Source organism: Dipodomys merriami, unplaced genomic scaffold (assembly GCF_024711535.1).
Source record: "Dipodomys merriami isolate MVZ:Mamm:240054 unplaced genomic scaffold, mDipMer1.0.p SCAF_24, whole genome shotgun sequence".
NCBI classification, from domain to species: Eukaryota; Metazoa; Chordata; class Mammalia; order Rodentia; family Heteromyidae; genus Dipodomys; species Dipodomys merriami.
The window spans coordinates 12,362,892-12,389,088 of NW_027203826.1; the positions used below are offsets into that span (position 1 = coordinate 12,362,892).

General features: G+C 37.5%; 1 long non-coding RNA gene across 1 annotated transcript; it reads left to right on the forward strand.

The window, feature by feature from the left end:
* Positions 1-263: 263 nt before the first annotated feature.
* LOC138835597 (uncharacterized) lies at positions 264-13,378 on the forward strand. Its single transcript, XR_011374666.1, has 3 exons — positions 264-343; positions 12,379-12,431; positions 13,218-13,378. It is a non-coding gene; the product is annotated as an uncharacterized lncRNA (long non-coding RNA).
* Positions 13,379-26,197: the final 12,819 nt, after the last annotated feature.

A 26,197-nucleotide genomic window follows, 5' to 3' on the forward strand; every position in this document is an offset into this window, starting at 1 on the left:
GCTGCTCCCTGAACAATACTCTGTTGAAGTCCCGAACGTTTTATCTCCATTAGAACCTAACAGCACAATAAAGGATAATTCATTTACAACACACATTCATGCCATTTTTCAAACCAGAAGCTGACATTGCAGAGGTATGGGAATGACTTCTCACTGCTCTAGTTCCATTGCAGATCATATGCTACTACACAGCTCATAATATTTAGAGAGTTTCATAGCAACCTGCACAATACAATCTTCAGAGGTCTTCATTCCTCTCACAGGGCATGGAGGGCTGGAGGAATTCCTGAGGACAGAAACCAACTGCTTTCCAGAGCAACTGGTCTGAAATGCTCCCTTTATGGTAAGCAACTGCAGGGTCCTGGATCAGAGCCATGTCTTGAGTTTAGTTTCAGAACTCATTATAATTCGTATCAATAATGCTGCTTTTGCACTTCTAGTTTTCTGGCTTTGTTTACAAGGTAACAAGCAATGGACTAATAAAATGTGACTGCCATATAACATTGCTTTGTATCCTTTCCTGAGTTGATGAATTACTAGGGTTTGTCACTGTTTTTTCATTAGTATATATTAGATGCATAAGAGAAGATTTCACTGTGATATTGCCATGCATACATCGAATTTACCTTGTTCAAATATATCCCCTCCATTTCTTACTTTTTATATATCTGAAATGTACGGTATACAAAAATATTAGTGAAGAATACAAACATACAAACAGTGCTCTCGGACCCAACTATTTCCATTTACTTCCTGAAATCATCAAGTAAGATTTTCATGGTGATTTGCTTTTGAAACACAAAACAAAAATTGATTTCATTATACTGTCTGTTTGCCTTACAATAGATCTGCCATGCATGGTGCTTCAGTGACATTTTAAGTAAATGTCATTGATGATAGCTATAGTCACTGCACACGTATTGATTCCCTGTGTCTATCCTCCACCTCATCCAATTTTCATCATCCTTGTGAAATAAATCACTATTTTCTATTTACATTTTATTCAAAATATCTTTGTTTATGCTAGTCACTCTCTGTTTTCAAAAATGTTACTACTGTACATTTTTTCCTCACCTGATATCACAAACTTTCCTACATACTTCTTTCAAATTACTTCATTTACCCTGTGTTTGATAGCCAGCATTATAAATAATTATAGTAATACTAATAATATATTTCCTTTAGTATTTCATAGAATATAAACTGTTGTATTCAGTCATCTCATTTGATCCTTAAAATACACAGGGTATACCAGGAACATACCACCCCAGCTTTATAAATAAGGAAATGGGCTCAGGAGTATGAAGTCCTTTCACAGGGTTATAAAGCGAGGCATTGGTAGTGCCAAAATTGAATCCAAGTCATCTGAGACTAAATCTTGATTCAATAAAACTAATACTTTGTTAGTAAGGTAAAAAGAAATTAAAATGAGTAACAAAACTGTGAAAGATTTCAATAGGTCCCTATCTCTTAAGACATATGCAATACTTTCTCAGTGAGAATGGCCTACTAAGTATGAGTTTTAAGTGTTCTCCATATGTATTGTATCTTCAAAGACTCACAAGCTCCACCAGTATTAGAGATTGTGGACTCTCTTGCTTAGCATTTTATGCTATATTTTTCTATATTATTTCTCTAATGAATCATGCCCTTTTAAACTTTCCATACTTTAACTGCCAATAATAGTTCCAACTTCGATTTTCATCTTCTCAAAAACCGGTCTCTGCTCAAGAGACCCTCCCCAAAAGTTGAGGCATACTCACAGAGCCTCTGGACAGAAGCTTCCATTGCTCACCAAAGCTAGCTAGAACAATGTCTTCTCAGCCTTTAAAAATCCAAGCCCTAATATGAGCTACATGCTCCACAAAACTCCTGCTGTCTCCTCTGGGCCTCAGGAAACTCTTTCCCCCAAGTTTTCCCAGGATGTATAGCAGCTAACACCCAAGTTCATATACTGAGAACTTTGAGGTGTCAGTGGCGGACCTCTCATTTCCAACCAGATCCCTTTACATTTCTATTTTCTTTCCCCCAATATTCAGATTTTTCCTCATTGAGATACAACAAGCTGTTTTCTGACAGTAGTCTGTATCTTCTACATACTGAACTTTCTAAAAGATTGCTATTAGATTTTTTTTTAATTTCTCAGTTATGAAGCTGCTTCTGCTGTGAAGCCCCTTGTTCCTCCCAGTGGCACAGGAGAACTGTGCTGAGTTCCTCTAGCATTCCTGTGTGATTCTTTAGATCAACGGCCTGCTGATCCAATGTCCAGAAGTTTATGTCTCTGACATTCAACTACTGTTCTCCTGCAGGAAATACTATGCCCAACCCCAAACTTACCCTTCGTAGTTGCCAAATGAATCAGAAAATTAAATGTGCACGATTCCTGTAATAATGAAGGAATACTATTCTTTTAAGCTTAAGAAATAAATACTGAGTTGGGTAACAGAAAAAAAAAAGATTACCAGGGAAGCAGATGGTGAATAATTTTAGCAAAGAATGAATTCCTATAGAAGTTAGAAAACCATGACAGAGATAAACTAAACAAAAATATTTTATTTAGATTGTATGGGAGATTAGAGCCTCCTGGTTAAAAGTTTCATCAACTATTTTTTTTTTTATCTACTTGGAACTGATGGAACTTGTGTCTGGAATGCATTAAACAATTTGTTATTATTTTTGTTTACCATACATTTTAAGCTCACATTGTAAAATTTGCCTTTCATACTATCTGACACACCCTCTCCCCCCACCCCCCCAGTTAGCCTGTGAATGACCTCCCGTACAAATTCCCATAGGGATTATATGTGTGTGTATGTAAACATAGATCCCTATACTATATATATATGACATATATTTCTATATACACAATGTATATATAAATATACATATATTATACGTATATAATAGGAGTGTATATATTCATGCATCCCTATACAATAATCATAACTAGGACAACTGCTTGAATGATTGAATTCCATCTAGAGTTAAATATTATTATGCTTCTAATTACCATCCTTAGCCTCTCTACATCTCCCTACCTACCTGTGATTCATCTAGCAGAGGAGTCAACTACTTCATGTAAGCAATTCTTAGCATTTTGCAGAGAGTAAATACATACACGTTTGTTTTAAAAAGGTAGGGAAGAAAAGAATAAACAAAAGCAAAATGGAAAGATTCAGAAACTCATAGCTTGGGTTATAATCACTGTAACTTTGAAGATTTGGAAGCAAATAGAAAAGTCAAAGATCTTTTTTTAATTTTTCATTTTTATCAGTTTTTTAATTTTTATCATAAATACGATGTATAAAGGAGTTTTAGTTACATACGTCAGGTAATGAGAACATTTTGAAGAATATCACCCCTTCTTTTTTTTTTTTTTGTCGGTTGTGGGGCTTGAACTCTGGGCCTGAACTCTGGGCCTGAACTCTGAGCGCTTCAGCTCCAGGCGAGCGCTCTACCACTCGAGCCACAGCACCACTTCTGGTTTTCTAGTGGTTTATTCATGATAAGAGTCTCATGGACTTTCCTATCTGGGCTGTCTTTGAATCGTGATCCTCAGATCTCAGCCTCCTGAGTAGCTAGGATTACAGGCATGAGCCACCAGCACTGGGCTCCTTCCCTTATTTTCTCCCAGGTTTTTTTCCTCCCTCTTCCCTTCTCTATACTCCAAGGTGTACAGTTCATTCCCAACATAGCAACTATATACACATATTGTCAAACCCCAAGGTGTTTCTATAGCAACCTTCTAGACATGTTTATATACGGCTAGTTGGGCCAGTGCTTAGCAGGGTCCTGTCAGTGCCTTACTTAAAGCTGAGGGGATTCATTTCATGCCCTTAGTATCAGAAGGCACTTGCAGGGATAACAGTGCCAGCTTCTTACAGTCAGTGTTGACATTTGCATAAGGACTCCAGGAATTGTTCTTGACCTTACTGCTCTGAGGAGTCGCTTCCAGTGGAATGGATCTGAACAAGTCTTGCAGCTGTGCCTGCAATCCTCCATCATTTTCAGTAATTGTTTAAGCACATAATGTCCTGTATCAAAGGTCTTCTTGCATAAAATACCCAAACTGGTAGTATCTGTTTCCTAGTCTGGTGCATCCTGATAGATACAGTCAGAAGAAATGAATGGGGAGGAGTAAAGGGGAGACAAAGAAAAAAAACCTGCAAAAACAGCATAGGGTTCCACCCCAATACCTACACTTTTTTTTTTTTGAGTTGTGTCTTGAGAAGCTTAGAACTCCCAAAAGCATCATTTCCTTGTCAGCAGGACCCTGATCTCTGCCCTGACTTTAGGGTATTTATTGAAAATGACTTAAAATTGTGAATCTTTTCATTTGTCCTTTTTTTTTTGTAATAGGGCCTGAACTCTGGGCCTGGGTGCTGTCCCTCAACTCTTCAGCTCAAGGCTAGCACTCTACCACTTGAACCACAGCACCACGTCTGGCTTTTCCTGCTTATGTGGTGCTGAGGAATCAAACCCAGGGCTTCATGCATGCAAAGCAAGCACTCTACCATTGAGCCACCTCCCAAGCACTCATTTGTCCTTTTGTGGTATATCCTTATCTCCTGCAATTCAGGGGTACTTTCCTTGCAGGACATGAGTGTCATTCTTTGTAGCTATAATATTCAGAAAGGATAAGGCCTATGCCTTGCAATCTGTGGAGGATAGATTCCTATTGGAACAAGTGCAGACTGGTCCACAGAGCTAGCCTGCTCACATGTCCACTGCCTACACCTCTATCTTCTTTTATTTCCCTGACTCAACCTGAGCCTGTCCAGGTTCCCTGTTCCCAGCATCTCATTGTCCTTGTAACATTTCTAGGTGCATGTCCAACTATACACTTAAGCTAGCTCCTCCAGCTCCTCTGCTGCTGTCAGTGATTGTAACGTTAAAATCCATCCTCACTGCCTTAGTAATGCCTGGCTTTGCTGCTCTTTGACCTATAGACTTACTCTACTTGTTCTGCTCTTTATATTCTTGTTAGCCTCTGATGACCACCCACACCTAAGAATATGTACCTTCTCTGTAAAAACTGTACTTATTTATATTTTTGTCCACCCACACCCTAAAAATATGTACCTCTTCTGTAAAAAAAATGTTTTTGGTTAGTCATGGGGCTTGAATTCAGGACCTAGACATGGTCCCTCAGCTTTTTCACACAAAGCTAGTGCTCTACCACTTTAAGCTACAGTGTGTCACTTCTGGTTTTATGGTAGTTAACTGGAGATAAGAATCTCATGGACTTTGCTGCCCAGGCTGGCTTAGAACTGCTATCCATAGATTTCAGTCTCCTGAGGCGCTAAGATTATAAGCATCAGTGCCCACCTCTATAAAAAGTTTATATTAGTTAATTTTATATTTAGGGTTATTTTATTAATGTATGTGATGCATAGAAAATAATTTCATTGTGATGCTTCATATATGTATGTAAAATACTTTCAAATTTACTCACTCTATTACTCTTTTTTACTTTATCTATTTACTTACTTATTTACTTACGCCACACCGGGGTCTTGAACTCAGGCCTCTGAGCTTTTGTGTTCATGGCTAGAATTACCAATTGAGACAACTCTACTTACAGATTTTTAGTGGTTAATTGGAGATGAGAATCTCAAGAACATTCCTTCCTAGGCTGGCTTTGAACTTCAATCCTCAGATTTCAGCCTCCTGAGTATCAAGTGTCCAACTTGTTTCACAATTTTTAATGGGCTTTCTGTTCTGTTTTCATACCTTAACATAGTGCAGTTTGATTGTATTCACTCCATTAAATAAATACCTTAATTATATATATATATATATATATATATACACACACACACACATATATATATACTACATATAAACAAACATATATATATATATATATATATATATATACATATATATATATATAGTCGTTTGTGGGGCTTGAACTCTGGGCTTGAGCGCTGTCCCTCAGCTCTTCAGCTCAAGTTGAGTGCTCTACCTCTTGAGCCACAGAGCCATTTCCACTTTTCTTAGTGATTTATTGGAGATAAGAGTTCCACGGACTTTCCTGACCAGGCTGACTTTGAACTGTGATCCTCAGATCTCAGCCTCCTGAGTAGCTTAGGATTACAGGAGTGAGGCACTAGTGCCTGGGATTGCTATATGTTTTTAGGAAATGTTTTTTTTTTTCATATCTTTTAAGGATGAAGATGTTTTGCTCTTTTGACAATGTTTTATGTGTGTATTTACTTAAAATCTGATCAACTAGTCAGTTATCTGAACTAAACCCGTGAATATAAAAAGTTCTAAGGCAAACAATGATGAACAATGGCCATCAAAATTTATATCACACCTATTATTTAGTGTAAGAACTATAAAGTAAGAATAAGGCAATACAAATGGTTTCTTTTTGGCAGTTGGTGACAAATGAAACTCACTCTAGTTCTGTAGAAGTGGAATTTCCTAGAATAGAGAGAGAGAGACACTAAGAAAACCATCCTTTTTTGGCTTTTGATTAAAGAGAAATATTTCAAAGGGACTTGAATCCTTTGAAACATATTTATATTGCATAGCTAATTATCGTCCTGACTGCAACAAGTTTTTAGCCTTTGCATTTGCAGGAAATGAGTAATTAGTGAAACACGCAGGATCCCATTAGGTAGTTCCAATTTTCTTAAAGGGACAAGACAGAACTGTAAATACTTCAAAATGAAACATAATATATTTTTAAATGCTTCTGATTTGAAAGAAACAAATAGATTTGGCTGTGGGTTAAGCTTCAAGAGTGTTTTCTGAAAATTTCCCCACTGACTTAGAAATCAATTCAATATATTCTCAGACACTTATATTTGGGACATTCCTGTTAAACACTTTGTTTCCTTTAAAGGAGCTCATGCAAAGGATTTTAATATGTTCTTTCCTAAAAGAAACCACCTTCCAGGACAGCTTAAAAGTTTCCAGTAACAGTAACCTTATTGCCCTGTTTGTCATTATTCCAGTCATTTCAAATGAGGAACACACAAAAACAGTTGAATATTTTGGAATCTAGACTTGTGGTCTGACATTGTTCTTATTAACTTTCTACCTTATTAAAACCCAGAGTAAGCCTGGCAAATTCTCCAGTTATTGAAAGAAAATGGAGTTGTATAGGAGGCCCTCATTTAAGGATACATGGCAGACATAGAAATAAGAAACAACCTCTCTAGCCATAAAAGAAATTAAAATCAAAACAACATTGAGATACCACCTCAGCCCAGTTAGAATGGCTATTATCAAGAACTCTAATAACAACAGATGCTGGAGGGGATGTGGCCAGAAGGGAACCCTACTGCATTGTTGATGGGAGTGTAAACTTGTTCAACCACTTTGGAAAGTAGTATGGAGGTTCCTCAAAAGACTTCACATAGAGCTCCCCTATGACCCAGCAATCCCACTTTTGGGCATTTACCCAAATGTTTACAAACAAGACCACACTAAAGCTACCAGCACAGCCAAAGATATGGAACCAACCTAGATGCCCCTCAGTAGATGAATGGATCAAGAAAATGTGGTGTATATACACAATGGAATTCTATGCCTCCATCAGAAAGAATGACATTGCCCCATTTGTTAGGAAATGGAAAAACTTGGAAAAAATTATATTAAGTGAAGTAAGCCAAGCCCAAAGAAACATAGATCCCATGGTTTCCCTTATTTGCAATATCTAGTATATGTATGAGTCAAGCAGAAAAGGTGATGTTAGGAAAATGAACCCTAAGATATGTATTTAAATGTTTTTTTCTTTCATGAATTTGTTTCTAACTCAATTATAAGATGATTTCTTTGTTGCTTTGTATGTCCCTCCCCCACAGTATAACCACTGCTTTCACTGTATTTGATGTCGGTATAATTTGTGGAGGGGAAGGGGAAAAACAAGTCGTTTAAATAAGGATACAGGTGGACCTGTTGCAACAATGAGAAGTACAAGTTGTCATGTCGAAAACGAACTTTACAACTTTGGTGGGGGGGGGGGAGGAGGATTGGGTGGGAGGGCGAGGGGAGGCTGGGAAGGGATGGGAAGGGTAAACAAAGGAGGCTACAATGCTTGATAAGAAGTGTACTCATTATCTTGCCCATGTAATTGTAACCCCTCTGTACAGTATTTTCACAATAAAAAATAAATAAAAATAAAAAAAGAAAATGTGGTATATATACACAATGGAATTCTATGCTTCCATCATAAAGAATGACATTGCCCCATTTGTTAGGAAATGGAAAGACTTGGAAAAAAATTATATTAAATGAAGTAAGCCAGGCCCAAAGAAACATAGATCCCATGGTTTCCCTTATTTGCAATAACTAGTATATGTCTGAGACAAGCAGAAATGATCAGATAAGTTGATGTTAGTTGAAATGAATGAATGCGATTGTTTTTAACATATTTATAAGATGATTTCTTTGTTGCTTTGTATGTCTCTATCCCATGATATAACCCCTGCTTTCATTGTATTTGATGTTGGTATAATTTGTGGAGGGGAAGGGCAAAAACAAACCGTTTAAATAGGGATACAGGTGAACCCATTGCAACAATGATATGTACAAGACATTATGTCAAAAAATGAACTGTACAACTTTGGTACAGGAGTGGGCAGGTTGGGGGGATGGGTTATGGGATGGTAAGGTGAAACAAAGGAGGAGGCAACAATGCTTGATAAGAAATGTACTCATTACCTTGCCCATGTAATTGTTACCCCTCTGTATGGTATTTTCACAATAAAAAATAAAATGCATAAATGATTCTATGTATTAAAAAATAAACATAAAATGTCCAAAAAATTCAGATGAGCCAATCAAGCAAAAAATGACAGGTGGAATGAGGAATCAATGCAAGTAAGAGAAATGGGCCAGATGGAGTTCCAATGGGAGAACTGAGCTCTCAGGCTGATGCTGTTTATGTGAAACTGAACCACAGTCTGAAGTAGAGACAGACCATCAATAGGGTCCTCACCAAAGAGAGACAGTCAATCAACAAAATCATCCTAATCTCATGACTATCCCTGACCCAATATCCTTTGGGTCATACAAACTTTGGGACATACAAATACTATTTACAATTGAGCAAGTATTTCTCCCCTTTGCTACTGCAGATGGAACTCAGGATCTTCTTAATACTAAACAAGTTTCTACAATTGGAGCTATGACCCTAATGCTTTCACATACATGTTTGGTTTTGATGTACTCTTTAAATAACTTCTCCTTAACAGTCTCAAACTCTGCACCCTCCTGCCTCTTCCTCCTAATTAGTTGGGATTATAGGTATAATTCAACAGACCTAGTGCAAACTGTTTAACATAAATATTTCATTCATTTCGTTGGGATCTGAAATCAGAGTCTCTGTTATTGTAGAAAATTTCTATCCCAAGATATTTAGCTAAAATGACTGATAGATTTATTCTTGCTTTGTGAGTGTGTGTGTGTGTGTGTGTGTGTGTGTGTGTGAGAGAGAGAGAGAGAGAGAGAGAGAGAGAGAGAGAGAGACAGAGACAGAGACAGAGACAGAGACAGAGACAGACAGAGACAGAGACAGAGATAGAGAGAGACAGAGAGAGACAGAGAGAGACAGAGAGAGAGTTGTGGGACTTGAATTCTGGGCCCTGAGCACTGTCCCTGAGCTCTTCAGCTCAAGGCTAGTGCTCTACCACTTGAGCTACAGCATCACTTCCAGTTTTCTGGTGGTTTATTGCTGATAAGAGTCTCACAGATGAGGATGGGAAGATGAGTCAGTGGTAGAGCGCTTGCCTTGCATGCATGAGGCCCTGAGTTCGATTCCTCAGCACCACATAAGCAGAAAAAAAGCCGGAAGTGGCGCTGTGGCTCAAGTGGTAGAGTGCTAGCCTTGAGCTGAAGAGCTAAGGGACAGTGCCCAGGCCTAGAGTTCAGTCCCCAAAACTGGACCCCCCTAAAAAAACGTCTCACAGAACTTCCTGCCTTATGGTTTCTTGGAGATAGGAGTCTCATGGACCTTTTTTCCTTGGCTGGGTTTGAACCATACCCTCAGATCTCATCTCCAGAATAGCTAGGATTAGTGTCCTTGCTTTTTGGAGAATAGTTAACTGGGTACAATAACTGCTTTATCCCTATCTCATATTTTTTTTTGTGAAAATACTGTACAGAGGGGTTACAATTACATGGGCAAGATAATGAGTACATTTCTTTTTTTTTAAATTTAATTTAATTTTTTTTTGTGAACATACTGTACAGAGGGGTTACAATTACATGGGCAGGATAATGCATACATTTCTTATCAAGCATTGCAGCCTCCTCCTTTGTTTACCCTTCACATCCCTTCCCAGCTTTCCCCCTCACCCCCCACCCAATCCTCGCCTCCTACCCCCCCTCCCCCCGCACCAATGTTGTTAAGCTCGTTTTCAACATGACAACTTGTACTTCTCATTGTTGCAACAGGTCCACCTGTATCCTTAAACGACTTGTTTTTCCCCATCTCCTCCACAAGTTATACTGACATCAAATATAGTGAAAGCAGGGGTTATACTTTGGGGGAGGGACATACAAAGCAACAAAGAGATAATCTTATAAATGCGCTAGAAACAAATGCATGAAAGAAAAAAACATTAAAATACATGTCTAAGGGTTCATTTTCCTAACATCACATTATCTGACCTTTTCTGCTTGACTCATGCATATACTAGATATTGCAAATAAGGGAAACCATGGGACCTATGTTTCTTTGGCCTGGCTTACGTCACTTAATATAATTTTTTCCAAGTTTTTCCATTTCCTAACAAATGGGGCAATATCATTCTTTCTGATGGAGGCATAGAATTCCATTGTGTGTATATACTGCATTTTCTTGATCCATTCATCTACTGAGGGCATCTTTGTTTCCTCATCCCATCCCTTCCCATCTTCTCCTGGACCCTCCCCCATCCAACTCTCCTCCCTCCTCCCCCCCTCACCAAAGTTGTAAAGTTTGTTTTCGACATAACGTCTTGTACACCTCATTGTTACAATGGGTCCACCTGTGTCCCTATTTAAACTATTTGTTTTTTCCATTCCCCTCCACAAATTATACCAACATCAAATACAGTGAAAGCAGGGGTTATACCGTGGGGGAGGGACATATAAAGCAACAACGAATAATCTTATAAATGTGTTAGAAACAATCCCATGAAAGAAAAAACATTTGAATACATGTCTTAGGGTTCATTTCCCTAACACCAACTTATCTGACCTTTTCTGCTTTACTCAGACATATACTAGTTATTGCAAATAAAGGAAACCATCGGACTTATGTTTCTTTGGGCCTGTCTTACTTCACTTAATATAATTTTTTTCAAGTCTTTCCATTTCCTAACAAATGGGGCAATGTCATTCTTTCTGATGGAGGCATAGAATTATTATTATTATTATCATCTTTAGTGTACAAGGGCATTTCAATCAATAAGTCAGATTAAGCATACAATGCATCTTAACCATACTTCTTTTCTTTTTAAAGTAATAGCCACTTGAAAACAATATCCACATACAAAGAATATTATATATAGTGGTCATGTGAGGACAAAAATGCAGGTTGAGCTTCAAATTGGTACTTATCTGAAGCAATTATCTTGAAAACTTATTTGATATTTAGTACAAATTTGTGAGCTGAACAAGGACCAGTGGCTCATTCTTATAATCCTAGATAGCTGAGAGGCCTAGATTGGAAGAATCCCAGTTTGAGGCCAGTTCAGATAGAAAATTGGACAAGAGCCCTCCTCTAGGACCTGCTAAATCTAATGGTGTGCACGTGTTATGTAGCTAGAGCAGAATCCTCTAACAGGCAGATCACACCCAGATATATGCCTAGGGTAAAAGGAAGACCTGATCTTGAAAATAATCAACAAAAATCAGCACTGGAGCCATGGTTCAACAGTAAGAACATTTGCTACCTGTTGAAAGGACCTGAGTTCAAACTCCAATGCCACACATAACACACATGAATAATAATAATAACAATAATAATGATGATGATGCGCTAATTTTAAAGTTAAGGCTAAGATATGACCATTCAGAAGTAGATAGTAGACTGAGGAAGACTCTTTTGGTGGGATTGGCTGAAGGGCTCAGGGTACTGGTATCCTAAGGAAGTATTACCCTGAGTTTCTCTCAAGCCTGTGATATATTTCAACATGTGATGATATCTCCTAGTGGATTATAGCAGTTAATGAGTTTTAGGCTCCATTTCCTATCACACTGATTTTCATTAAGTCTGAGACATTGATGTCCATAATCTCTGCATGGTGACTCTTCAGTGCATTCATGTCCTTTCCCTGTGTTCAATAATAGTGCCACCTACTCTCTTACTGGCAGAAACTCTTGACATGTGTTTTATGAAAGTTCACTTTTTTCTTTTTTTTTTCTTCTTGGCAGTCATGGAGCTTGAACTCTGGGCTGTGCTCTGTCCCTCAGCTCTTCAGCTCAAGGTAAGTGCTCTACCACTTGAGCCACAGCACCACTTCTGGTTTTCTGGTCGTTAATTGGAGATAAGTCTCACAGACTTTTCTTCCTGGGTTGATTTTGAACTGCGATCCTCAGATCGCAGCCTCCTTGGTAGCTATGATTACAGGCATGAGCCACTGGCGCACAGCTGAAAGTTCACTTCCATTGACAGTTTTGGGGGATAGAGATAAATACTCTTAAACAAGCACTACTTTTTAGCTAAGTGCTGTTGAAAATGTGTTGTTACAACTTTTATTCAATTCTTTGAAAACCAAGATGCATTTCAAACTTACAGTTTCACTCAGCTTCCATAGTTCAGTTGCCTAGTAACTTTGCATGGCCAGTGGCTTCATGCTGGACATTGCATTTCTAGATATCAATTATGTAGCTAAGCATTGGTAACCATATGTGAGTTCCCACTATACAGCCTTAGCAACAGTTAGGAATATCAGATATTTCCAAACTGTGTCAATCTGAAGGCTAAATAGAAAAAAGAAACTATTGAAAACCTGGAGAAATCTCACTAAATATGGTATTTTATGTAACACTACTGTGCTATTGTTAAAAGTCCTAGCTATTCTACTTGCAAAAATGTTTATATAAGATGATTAAAGTTATTTAAGATTAGTGGTTATATAAGATTATATAAGATGCGTGAAAATTATTTGAACTCTGTGCTATCTTGGCAAATCTTCTCTAAATCTAAACTTATAACAAAATATAATTTTTTTATTACCTCAGACTGACTTTGAATTTTGTATCTCCTACAGGTCAACAGGTTTAAAGCAGTTTTGTATGCTAACTGAGAGGATTTTTATTTAAACTACACTACAAAAGGAAAAGTTTAATAATCTCAACTGAGTTTTACTCCATCAACAATAGAAGACTGACTAGAGCATCTGCTGTCCCCAGGAACCATATAAGGAATCAACCCTCTGACATCTGATTCTAGTCCTGCTGTACTGGGCTCAGTGTCACTCACATCTTACTCTGTACTTGTCTAGTTGTATTGATTTTTTTCCTACTATGCATTGCAGGATCCTTTTCAATGCTGAAACAAATATGATGGATAAATGTTTAAAGCAGAAAGGGTTGGTTTTGGCTCACAATTTCAGAGGTGACAGTCTGTCAGCCATCAGCCCTTACTGCCTTGAGCCATGGCAAAGAAACACATCAAGGAGAGAGCGCATGCTGCAGCCCAAAGGGACAGTCCCAGTGCCCTGAGGCCTCTTATTAGGCCTGGCCATCACACAGTTTTACCAATTCTCAGTCACACCACATTGAGCACCAGTCATTTACCACCTGGATATTGGGGAACATTTAAAGTTTAAACAAGCTATAGCACTTGGTTCTGAGCATAAGTGTGCAATCATCACGCAGCACTTTTCTACTGAGTAAATTATTTTAAAACCTTGCATTCCTTTCAACAGTGTGCGACCTGTTCTCATCAAATTCTCAAATTGAAGAGACAATAATAATATTCCAACTTGGAAGGATTTACTAGAGAACTTTAAAAAAAAGTAGCCTTCCTTTCCCTTGAACTTTTACCATAATATTTTTCTTTTTTCATGATTACCAAACAAATTCATCTTCCCCCTCCCTTATTCCTCAGAAGTTTTCAAATCACTTCCAAGTAACCAAAATATTAACTAAACAGAATAAAAGGCAAAAATCCCATGGCCTGCTCCTGCTGCTGCCCTATATAGAGTTACTAAGAAATTGGAGGCCCTTGTCAGCCTGCGTACAGCTGCTGTGAAGGCAGAATAAGAAGGGCTTGCTCTGAGGAAGCTGTGGTTTTTCTTGAACTGTAGGGCTGGATGGCAGTCCCTGAGCTACACTCAACCCTGAACCACCTACAAAGCATAGAACAGGGCAATTTCCTCTGATACTTTATGCATCTTCTAGTCAGTCCTTAGGACTTATGACTCATAATTTAGCTTCCACTTAACAAATATTCAGTTTAAACCCACTTTAATAGTAAATAGCAAGGCTAATCTCTTTTTAAACTGAACTCAAGAAGTCCAAAACATAGCAGCTGTTCATAGCACTGTCAGGAGGGGCTAAGATAGGTGGCCAGTGAGGACCTACACTCAGATGTCTTCCATCAAGGAAAATGTGTTTTTCTTTTCTGTGAAAAAATGTGTTGTAACTGAGGGACTATCCAAGAGGTCCATGAGGACAAGAAATTGGAAAGTATTAGAAAACTAATTCAGCAAGGCAGTAGTGAGGAGGTTTCAAATGAATTTTCATTGCTTTTGTAATTCGATCTTTGATTTATGTCGTATTTTATCAGTCTGAGTTTTCAAGGGGAAGCTTGTCCACTCTGAGTTTTCAAGGGGAAGTTTGTCAAAGCATTTCCTCTGTACATCTAAAAAGATGTAATTCAGAAGCATTCTTTCATTCCCATGGGATACAGTGTTGTGCCTGTCTACTGTCATTAATTTAACTTGTGTGAGTATGCCCTGATCTGAGGTTCACTGCCTGAAGAGCCAAGGCTTCTGCACTGAGTAAATAAAGAATACTTAAAGGGAAGTAAAAAAGAGTAAGGATGGGTCCAGACTGTGACTAATTGTGGTCACTCGGGTGCAAAACACTATTTTCTAATGTCTAAGAGGCATCCGTTTAATCACAGGTAGAATGGCCTCCATGGCCTGCAGCCTTAAAGAGAAATTGAGAAACTGTCAGCTGGAACATTTCTCTCACATCAAATGTCACAGGGGAAGTTCAAGAGTGACACTGAGAAGGAGAACCAACCAGTGAGGAGAGAGCAGTGTGTTCACTATGCACGTGTTCTTATACATGCACCCTTTAAGTCAGAGACAGGGAAAATTTCTATCAGGGGTAGTACTCCAGAGTTAACAGCCACTGCTCTAGCAGGATGTCTGTGCCTGACTGGAAGTCAAGTTTTTGCCAAGTATATAGGGCCTGTATTTTAAGTAGTAAAGAGTGATGTTTTGAAGGTTTTATTTTAACTACATTTAATACTTAGATGAGAGTAATGATAGTCTCGCTTCAGCCACAGCGCCACTTCCAGCTTTTTCTGCTTATGTGGTGCTGAGGAATCGAACCCAGGGCCTCATGCATGCAAGGCAAGCGCTCCTTCCCAACCCATGAGAGCACTATTTTAACATGAAGCCATTCCAGATGTCATTACTGAGGTACCTAACACTTTATGTCACTCTTACTCCACAATATGCCATAGATATAGTGGTTTCTCTCATTTTATGGATTAACAAAAGAATGCCAAAGTAATTCTAGTTGTAGGAATTTTGTGATATTTAACCATCAGCTTATGGGAGATTTTTTTTTAACCACTAACTTCTATTAAAGAATGAATATGTGTTAGGGTATCAATTCTATGGATATCCAGGTGAAGACCCTGACTGTGTACACAAGGAAGAAAGGTTTAAAAGAACCAGTGGCTCATGCCTACAATTCCATAAACTCAGTAGGCTGAGGGCTGAGGTCATGTATCTAAGCCAACACAGGTGACAAACCTTCGGTAATTTCAATTAACCAGAAAAAGCTAGAACTGAAGGCATACCTCAAGTGGGGCAGTGCCAGTAGTAAAGAAAATGAAGACCTGAATTTGAGGACTGTTGTAAAAAGTCATCATCTGCTTAGTCTTAAAAATGTAACTATCATAATTTGTAATTTAGCTTCCACCTAAGCTTTACAAGTTGGACTCACTTTAGTAACTAATAAAGTAATTCTATGGAGCTAGTTTTTCTAGTTTTCTCTTTTCCTGAAAAGAGAAGAGAATACAGAAGACAGCCCTTGGATAACAAATCAGACATCCTGGGCACAGAATTCTAGTTTGAAAATATGCTGACTTATAAAACTTAGGCACATGGCCTAATAGTGTTTAAGTAGTCACTTCCTCCTAGAATATTGGGCAGGATGAATGCATACACAGCAAAGTTCATAGTGAATTTTCTCTCTCCCTCCATATATATATATATATATATATATATATATATATATATATATATATATATGTGTGTGTGTGTGTGTGTGTGTGTGTGTGTGTGTGTATGTGTGTATATTTATTAATATGTAATAATATATATAATAATATATAAGTATTACATATGATCTCAAGGAGGTTTTTTTGTTTTTTTGTATTTTTGGGGAGGGTCCAGTTGTGGGGCCTGAACTCTGGGCCTGGCCACTGTCCCTCAGCTCTTCAGCTCAAGGCTAGCGCTCTACCACTTGAGCCACAGCACCACTTCCGGCTTTTTTCTTTTTGCTGATGTGGTGCTGAGGAATTGAACCCAGGGCCTCATGCATGCAAGGCAAGCACTCTACCACTGAGCCACCTTCCAAGCCCAGGTTTTTAAGAAATTTCTAACATATATTCCTGAAAAATAATATTTACTTCACAGATATTCATCTAATACATGCAAAAAATGTTTATGCTCCAACGACCTATGATCCACATATTATAAATGTATATTAACTCTGTGTGTTTCTTTTTTTTTCAGGTAAGGGATAGGTTTATTCAGTAGACAAGCTGGGACCAGGCAAGGTTGGCACTCCACGTGGCTGGGAAAGGCCTGGAAATGAGAGAGAACTGGGAAAGAGAGGAAAGAGAGAGGAAAGAGCTAGAGCAGAGAGAAAGCAGAGAGAGCTAGAAAAGAGCAGCAAGAGAGCAGAGAGAGCAGAAAAGAATGGAGAGAGAGCAGAGAACTAGAAACGAACAGAACTGTGTGTGTTTTCTAATGCAGATTTTCTGAGATTCTTTAGGAGAAGCATAATATACCTCACATTAAATATTAACACAGTAAATTGCTTTAAGGTATTTTAAATGCACAAAAGAAAACAAGAATATGTGTAGGGCCAATAATAAATAAAATATCTGATAATATCAGCTGTAAATCCTATTGATGCACTGTGCTTCAAATATATCATGTGAGAAATGATCAACTATTGATTCCTGGAAATGGCCTCATTGATGTGAACTGTTGTGCAGGATGCCCTGCTTAGCTATTTTGTATATCTTTCTTATCTTAAAAAAAAACTGATTTCCTGCACTGCAAAGAAACTGACACAGGATGCTTATGAACCAAAATTTAATTTTCAGTCTACAGGTCTTATAGCAGAATATCAGAAATCCCCTAGAGTTCACAGAACTGGATTTTAGCATCTTTCAAATGGAAAGCCCCTGGGTGTATAAAGTTCTCAGCAACTGCTTTGGACAAAGGTGCTGAAATTGGTCTCTTGCATTTTCCCAGCTTAGTAACGTGAGAGCCTTTTCACATCTTTTTAGCACAAAATGCTGCCCTACCATCTTGAAATACTTACCTTAAAAGACAGCACCCCCGGTAAAATATCTTGCCATGCTAACAGCATACCTAAAATTATTGTGTTAAAAATGAACTTGACTTTACAACACATAGGATGTTTTTCAATCACAAAGTTACAATGAGCCATGCAACTTATAATCAGTTCTGAAAGCTCTTGCATTTGAATTTTGAACCTAAGGAGATAAAATTTCTGATTCATACTTGAAAATTAGCTAAAACTCTTAATGTGGTGTCAAATCTACCATCTTCATACAGTGAATGATAAACATTTCTGTGATGGAGGTGCAGCACTGTGGTGGAATAGTGTTCATTCATAAAGACAAGTTTGATTCTCTGTAAAGCGTGCTCATGCACATATACACACACATATGCACACACACATACACAAACATACAATGCGTGCAGAAAATTAAACAGTTGATAAAATTAATATACATAGAGGAAACTTAACTGACAAATCTGAAAGATAAGCTTTCAGGAAAAGTTGTCATGAGATGTGTTGCTCAGAGTGAGCTCTGATTATGAACTTTGAAATTCATACATGTGAGAGATGCTCCAAACCAGCCTTCATCTTGGGACAGACATAGGTAGAAAGTGAAGCCTTAGGACATGCTGAATTTGGGAACAAATGTGATCTGCACTGAATTTGGGAACAAATGTGATCTGCACAGAATTTGGGAACAAATGTGACCTTCATTGAAAGTCTTCAAGACACTTAAGAGGAAATGGCACATTGCAGTTCTCACAGCCTTACTCATACAACACAGCAAATTTGAGAAGCAAGTTTAGAACTCTGGAACCAAGTATGCATTTTAAAGTCAGGGTGTTAGGGCTATTCAAAGTTGATCATAATGGTATTTCTTTGAAAGGATTGCTTTAAAATTAAATCAACTAATCTAAAATATTTAAGATGATTTTATGTCTGATATTTGTTATCAGCTATTATCATTACCTTTGTTAGCTATGTGAAATTACTTTTACACTACAACTTTTAAAACATAGCTAAGAGGTCAGATAATGTGATGTTAGGAAAACGAACCCTTAAATATGTATTTTAATGTTTTCGTTTCTTTCATGCATGTGTTTCTAACGCATTTATAAGATTATTTCTTTGTTGCTTTGTATGTCCCTCCCCCACAGTGTAACCCCCGCTTTCACTATATTTGATGTCAGCATAACATGTGGAGGAGATGGGGACAAACAAGTCGTTTAAGGATTCAGGTGGACCTGTTGCAACAATGAGAAGTACAAAATGTCATGTCAAAACCAGCTTTACAATGTCGGTGTAGGGGGGGGAGGGGGGTATGATTGGTTGGGGGGGAGGGGGGAGGCTGGGAAGGGAGGTGAAGGGTAAACAAAGGAGGAGGTTGCAATGCTTGGTAAGAAATGTATGCATTATCCTGCCCATGTAATTGTAACCCCTCTGTACAGTATGTTCTCAAATAAAATAAAATAAAATATAAAAAAAAAACATAGCTAAGAGTATTTCTTAGGGTAAATTCCCTTTCCTTCACTGATGCATAGTAAGTGAAATAAATATGAAGAGTTGCCAGGAAATCTCCTAACAATCATTCTGTTCCTAATCACTTATTTCACAAGGTATTTCTCTCCAGATGACAAATCTGAGGAGACAGGACAGGAAATAAATAATTTAATTAATTAATTAACTAAACTTTGCAATGATATCCAATCCTTTTATCTATCTCCAGGCAAAAGGCAAAAGTGAGACCCTTACCAGAAAAAAAATAAGTGACAAATCAAAAAGGGAAGGCATAAGTGGTAGACAGCTTGGTTTCATCAAGTTTGAGGCCCAGAGTTCCAACCAGACCCACCAAAAAGAGACAAAAAGAAAATCCCAAATTTAACTTAGATAATTAAGAACCAAATAGAATAGTAAACAACACAAAAATCAACTGAACTATAATTCTTGATTTTTCTCTCTTTTCCTTCATTTTTTATTCATGATTTTCAAGTAGTTGTACAAAGGAGTTGCCATTTAATATTCTCACCCATCCCTTCCAATATACCCATGTCCTTACTTTTCTTAATTTTATAGGATATACTTTGAATTCTTAACTGCATTCTCCTCACTCTTCTTCATTTGCCTACCATTCTTTCCTTGACCACCTTCAAGTACCCATTTCCTAGTGTTTATTTCGTTGAAATTTGAATTTGCCTTTTTAAGAAATTACACTAGTTGAGTTCTCCTTTGATTCAATCATTTTTCAATAAACACATTGATGTATTCTTGCATATTACCTAACATATTTCCTTGTAACTTTATAAAGTAATTGCAACTTCCACGGTGGAGGGGAAACATGCAAATTTGTCTCTCTTTGCCAGACTTACTTAGCATAATTTTGCCAGGTATTTCAATTTCTTCCAAATGATGCAATAGCATTCCTTCTAATGGATGAATAAAATGTCATTGTGTATGCATTAATATATATTATATATATCACATTTTCTTGATACATTAATCCATTCATGGGCATTTGAGCTGATTCTATACCTTAGCTATGGTGAATAGTGCTGCAATAAACATGATTGTCCTGGTAGCTTTACTGTAACCTGGTTTATAATCTTTTGGATAAAAGCCCAGGAGTGAAATTTTTGGATCATATGTTTAGTTTTTTGACAAAGCTCTGTATTGATTTCCAAATTATCCAACAAATTTAGACCTTCACTAACATTGTGTTAGGGTTCCATTTTCGCTACATCCTTGCCAGTATCTGTTTCTGGTCTTTTCTTAATAATGGTCATTCTAACTGGTGTGAGGTAGAATCTCAGAGTTGTTTAGATTTGCATTTCTTTTATAGCTAGTGATGTTGAGCAATTATTCATGTGTCTTTTGGGCATTTTTATTTTTCTAAGAAGACTTTCTATAGCTCATTAATCAATTTATGGATTGGGTTGTTTGTTCTTTGTGGGTTTAATATTTTAAAATCTCTATATTCTGGATATTAGCTATTGTCTGATGTACAGCTGACAAAAATCATTCCTCCAGAAATGGAGTATAATTTTGTGTGAGTATTTTAGTGTGACTATCATCTGAACAAAATTTAAGACACTACAGGTGGTATGACTATAGCAAGAAGTACTTCTTTCAGAATAGCAGTGATAAGAAAGGTGTTATTGCTTAGAAAAGGTATAAAATAATAGTATCTAAATATACTTCTTCCAGAATCATCATAGAATAATTGATTCAGTTTGGAAACCCAGTATATATATATATATATATATATATATATATATATATATATATATATATATATATATATATATATATATATATGTTGAATTAAACCTTTAAAAATTTAAATTTTTTCTGAGTAGCAATGATTCTGAATAGAAAATTGTACCTGCTGGGGTTGGGAAGGTGGCTCAGTGGTAGAGTGCTTGCCTTCTATGCCTGAGGCCCTGGGTTTGATTCCTCAGTACCACATAAGCAAAAAGAAAAAAGCAGGAAGTGGCGCGGTGGCTCAAGTGGTAGAGCACTAGCCTTGAGTGGAAGAGCTGGACAGTGCCTAGGCCCAGAGTTCAGCCCCCCCCCCAAAAAAACAACTAAAACTAAAACGCATAAAGATCACCAAATTTTCAGAGCTATTGGAAAAAAATTATAGTACTAAATGCATTAAAAGTATATAAGTAAACACATCAGGATTATATGCATGTGCACATTAATGTATTAGATATCATATGATATTATGAGGGGAGATTTGAATGGTGTAATTCCTTAGAAAAACTAATGAACAGTCCAACAAAATGAGTACCAGTATACTGGTACTTGAAAAATTGGGTTGAGTTTATAGAACAGGAGGTGGACAGTGAAGAGAGGAAGGAAAGATAGTGCAGTAATAAAATCCAATGTATGTTATGCAGAATTAGGACAATTGAGGGGATGAGTAGGGTTGAGATGGATGAGGGAGAATGAGGAAAAGAATGGAATTGTATTCAAAAGCTGATTTGGTGGATGGCAAATCTTTTTTACAGCTAGTTAAATTTAATGATTAGAAAAAAATTCAGAAAAGGCAAAAAAGGAGTGAGCCCCAGAAGCTCAAGTTTCTAATCTTAGCTAGTCAGGCAGCTGAGATATTATGGATAAAAGTTCAAAGCCAGCCTGGATAGAAAAATCTGAGAGACTCTATCTCCAAAATAACCAACAAATATCTGGTTGAAGATGGCCAGCTGAGCTAGAAAAGAAAATGTATTGAAGAAGGAGGCATAGGCTTAATCCTGTAATCCTAGTGACTATGTAGACAGAGATCAGTGGATCATGATTTGAAGCCAGCGAGGGCTTGAGAGACTCCATCTCAACCAATGGCTGCGTGCAGTGGTAGAAGAACTGTTGCTCAGCCTAGCCCCAGGAATAAAACAAGATGCTACCTCAAGGCATAAATGAGGCAAGAATAAGCTGGACACATGGTCAAACAGTAGACTATTTCCTTCCTGCATTGCAAGGGCAGGAAGCCCTGATTTCAATACCCAGTAACACAACAAAAAGAAAATCATAAACAGAAGAGCCTTTTGTAGGTAGGCTGAAGGTCTTGGTTGTTTTCTTCCCAGGGAAGAAATGCAAGTACTTTACAACATTCCGAAAAACCACAAATACCTATTTGAGTAGCCTCATCTTATGGCAGTTGTGCATGCAGATAGCTTGCACAGCTTTCTGAGACTCATTCAGCTAAATCAATGTTTATTCCATGTTTGATTTGAAAAATTTAAAAGTTGGGTATTTCTGTCAGAAGCAATGAAAAAAGAAGTTTTAACATTTCAAATTAATTTTATGGTTATTTCTGAAATGATCTTTTCTATGTGTTTTTAATGTGTTTTTATGTGCTCTTTTTTATGTGTTCATTAAAAAAAAAAGAAGTGAAATGGTGACCTATGCCCTGGAATTCCTCCACTATCTTTGAGCTGCCTGCATCTGGGGAATTTTATATGAAGGAGGATGGGAAATTCTGAAGTTTTTGTCATTGTCATTCTCAGTAGTTTTCTCTATAACATGAATGGTGCATCATGACTCTAGAAGATATTTGTAACTTTAGATCATGATTACCATATTTGTGTCAAAATATGTCATTCCCAGGATTTAGAAGTCTGTAATAATACAACTGACACATTCTAGCTATTTCAGTTTTCTTGGGACTCACTCAAAGTTCCATAGGGGTTAAGAGTGATGGGTGACAATAGACACCTTACATTCATCTACTGTTTTGAAGAATGGGAACTTCTTTGTACAACTACTTAAAGATAATAATAAATGAAAAAATCTTTTCCTCATTCATCTTTTGTTACACGGAAAAATCTCCAATGTATTAGAACAGATTTTTACGGTTTTTGACATATTCATTGCTTCAGTATGAATTCTTTCTTTTTTATTTTTTTCATTAAGTTTTTTATTGTGAAAATACTGTACAAAGGGGTTTCAGTTACATGAGCAAGGTAATGAGTACATTTCTTATCCAGCATTGTTGCCTCCTCCTTTGTTTTTCCCCTACCATCCTGTCCCTCCAGTTAGATCCTTCCCCTCCTCCCCACCTAAATTTTTAAGTTCATTTTTTTAACATAGCGTCTTGTATATCTCATTGTTGCAATGGGTCAATCCGTATTCCTATTTAAACAATTTGTTTTTTCCTTCCCCTCCCCAAATTATACCAACATCAAATACAGTGAAAAAAGGGGTTATAACATGGGGGAGGGACATACAAAGCAACATGGTACCTTATAAATATGTTAGAAACCATAGCAAGGAAGAAAAAAACACTTTTGTCCCTATCTGGCGATTCATTTCACTTAATATCATCTTATCTGAGCTTTTCTGCTTGTCTCAGACATATACTAGTTATTGTAAATAAGGGAAACATAAGAATGACCAATAGACACATGAAGAAATGCTCAACCTCTCTAGCCATAAAAGAAATGCAAGGGCTGGGAAGGTGGCTCAGTGGTAGAGCGCTTGCCTTGCAAGCCTGAGGCCCTGGGTTCAATTCCTCAGCACCACATAAGCAAAAAGAAAAAAGCTGGAAGTGGCGCTGTGGCTCAAGTGGGAAAGCGCTAGCCCTGAGCTGAAGAGCTGAGGGACAGCGCCCAGGCCCAGAGTTTAAGCCTCATGACCGGACCCCCCCCCCCAAAAAAAAAGAAATGCAAATCAAAACAACATTGAAATTCCACCTCACCCCAGTTAGAATGGCTATAATCAAAAATTTTAATAACAACAAATGATGGAGGGGATGTGGCCAGAAGGGAACCCTACTGCATTGTTGGTGGGAGTGTAAACTTGTTCAACCACTTTGGAAAGCAGTATGGAGGTTCCTCAAAGACTCCACATAGAGCTCCCCTATGACCCAGCAATCCCACTTTTGGGCATTTATCCATATTATCACAAACAAGACCATACTAAAGCTACCAGCACAACTATGTGTATTGCAGTATTATTTACCATAGCTAAGATATGGAAACCCACAAGATTCTTATCTAAAATAACCAGCAAAAAGCTGAAAGTGGAGCGGATATTCAATTGGTAGAGGCCAAGGCCAAGCACAAGCCTAGAGCTTTTTGTGGTTTTCTTTTTGTTTTTGTTTTTGTTTGTTTTTAATCCCAGTATTGGAAAACAAACTATGTTGGGAAAAAAAGAGTTCATGGTGCCCAGCGCAGGTGGCTCACTCCTGTAATTCTAGCTACTCAGGAGGCTGAGATTTGAAGATCTCGGTTCAAAGCCAGCTGGGGCAGGAAAGTCTGTGAAACTCTTATCTCCAATAAACCACTAGAAAACCAGAAGTTGCTCTGTTGCTCAAGTGGTAGAGCACTTGCTTTGAGCTGAAGAGCACAGGGACAGAGCCAAGCCCCACGACTGACCAAAAAAGAAAAAAGAAAAAAGAGTTGATGGTGAGTTTTCTAAGAAAACTCCATGCTTAAAAGAGAAAACAAAGCATTTCACTGTTAACCTCTATAATATTTAGTAATTGTTATGGAAATTCAATAGAATAGTACTACTAGAAATTTAAAAAGTTCACATTGTAATGTATCCTCTGATATCTAAAAAGAAGATTCATTTTTTTTTTTACAAATTACCTCTACATGATGACTTGCAATCCGTTGGCTTGTGTGTATTCATGTTATGTGTTATGGAACAGAACATTATGCCCCAGCCTCACAGACTGCGCTGATCCTCTCTTCACAAAGTTTTCTATATATATGGACTTGTAAGAAGGTTCTTGCTTCAGTTCTACCTGGATTTTAGTGGCAAATCACAGTTAAATCCATTCAGCCCTTATTACTCTCACCTAGTGAAAGGATTATAATGAAGGCTTATCGAATGATACTAATGCTGTATAAGCACTTTAAAATAGGATTAATCAAAGATTTATTGCTCTTTTATTTTTGTTTTGCAAACACTGGGGTTTGAACCCAGGCTCTTGTACTTCCTTGTTCTCTTGCTTGTTCAGAGTTGGTATTGATCCACTGAGGCATGCCTCCAGTCTGGGTTTTTGCTAGTAACGTATATATGGAGTCAAGGCTTGTTCTGTCCATCCTAGCTCTGATTCTCAATTCTCCAGGCCTCAGCCTGCTGTGTAGCTAGTATTACAGATGTGTGCCACTGGTAGAAGCAGGCCAAGGATTTCTTTGCTACTCTTGAGTCTCTAGAGTGATTTGGAAATGGTGCTGTTATGAAAGCTTAATCAACTGATAAGATCAGGGGTGAATAAAGCTTAATAAAAGCACATGAATCCAATTTACTGCACATCTCATAGGCCCTTTTCTTATAAATGGTCAAATTATAGAAATGACATGTTCCTTGTTGATCATAAGTTTTTCATAATGGTGTGAGAAAAAGAAACTAGATTCTTATCTTGCTCAATTCATTTACTGAGAGCTTTGCATTTCACCAGCTTGCAGACATTTGCTTAAATAAATGAGCAGACAGCTTCATTTGAAAAATAAAGTAATAAGCAAGGTAAAAATGTTTTACTCATTCACAAATGACACAAATAGAGCCCTAAAACGGTGGTTCATGCCTGAAATACTAGCTACTCAAAGGCTGAGGTATTAGCATCCTGGTTTGAAGACAGTCCCAAGAGGAAAATCCTTGAGATTCTTATCTCCAATCAACCACCAGAAATCCAGAAGTGGTACTGTGGCTCAAAAAGGTAGAGTGATAGAGTGTTAAAAAAAGATAATAGTAATAATAATAATAATAATAATAATAATAATAATAATAATAATAATAATAATAATAAAGCTCAGAGAAAGTGTCAAGGACCTCAACCAGAAAAACAAACAAACAAAAAGTAGGCATGGATGTCCTCACAGGCTTCACACACGTAGAAACTTTTTTTTCTAATCCGACCTTTGTTGAAACTTCTTCCAGAAAACTGGAAGTGGCACAGTGGCTCAAGTGATAGAGCGCTAGCCTTGAGCTGAAGGGCTGAGGGACAGTGTCC